The sequence below is a fragment of the Sinocyclocheilus grahami genome, unplaced genomic scaffold, assembly GCF_001515645.1.
Source record: "Sinocyclocheilus grahami isolate Dianchi unplaced genomic scaffold, SAMN03320097.WGS_v1.1 scaffold6864.1, whole genome shotgun sequence".
In the NCBI taxonomy this organism is placed as follows: Eukaryota; Metazoa; Chordata; class Actinopteri; order Cypriniformes; family Cyprinidae; genus Sinocyclocheilus; species Sinocyclocheilus grahami.
This window is the reverse complement of record NW_015511115.1, coordinates 9,757-10,744: the sequence shown is the minus strand read 5'-3', so window position 1 is coordinate 10,744 and position 988 is coordinate 9,757. Positions and strand designations below refer to the sequence as shown.

Below are 988 nucleotides of genomic sequence, written 5' to 3'. Positions count from 1 at the left end.
TCATGTCAGTCTTATGCACACCCCTTCAAGTAAAGTGTAACCTGTGAAATTTAGTAGATTAGGTTACTAACTAAAATTCTCATCATGTAAACTGTAATCCATAAAAGACTAGATTGTAAGTAATCTACCCAGTACCATTTATATTGTCCAGGAATTTCAAGAACTGCATCTTATTCAATATAAACAATATTTATGGAGGAGGATAAAGAGAGGCGATTGCAGTTTACAAGTTGAGTTGATGTGCATTTTAATTTAGATTATCGTTTGGTTATTTTAATATATTAATAATAATTTATTTCTTTGAGTACTTATAAATCATCCCACTGGCTGAGGCCCACTGGTTGAAAACCACTTCTGTTTACTTTTATGAATGAATAATTTTGTCTTGCTCATCGAAATCCCCAATTTCTGTTTTGCCAGTGTTTCTTTTAACAGGACAGTGGCGGGTTTCAGATGGTGTCTCTAGTGGAGCTGTCGGAGGTGACGGAGGAGAGCGTCACGTTCCGTTCCGTTCCCCTTACGATGGAAAGGAAATCCTGCTCACTCCTGAGCAATCCATTGCCATACAGAACAGCCTGGGTATGAATAATGTTTCGGATCATCGTCTCTTAACCAGAACGTTCAACAAATGCTTATTGAATCTCTGTGACTCATGGCAATGTGTGCAGGTTCAGACATCATGATGCAGCCGGATGACGTGGTTAGCAGTACGGTGAAAGGGCCATGCACCGCTCCGTGCGCTGGCTAGACCGCTGCATCGCAGGAAATAAGAATCCAGATCGACAGAACCTGTTTGCCATTATTCAAGGGGGACTTGATGCCAAACTGCGCAAGACCTGTTTAGATGGTAAGCGCTGAGTGACTGGACATCAAAAGTGTGTCTGTTATGATGAAGTGGCATTAGTGTGACTACACATTCTAAAAGCCTATTCAAATGCCATTAACATAAACTACCGTTCAAAGGTTTCGGGTCAGTACGATTTAAAAA

The 988-nt window shown here is 40.6% G+C and overlaps 1 pseudogene; it reads left to right on the top strand.

Annotated features, from left to right (window-relative positions):
• The first annotated feature begins 435 nt into the window (after positions 1–435).
• The window catches only part of LOC107577685 (queuine tRNA-ribosyltransferase-like), a 4,857-nt pseudogene continuing 4,304 nt past the window's right edge, over positions 436–988 (top strand).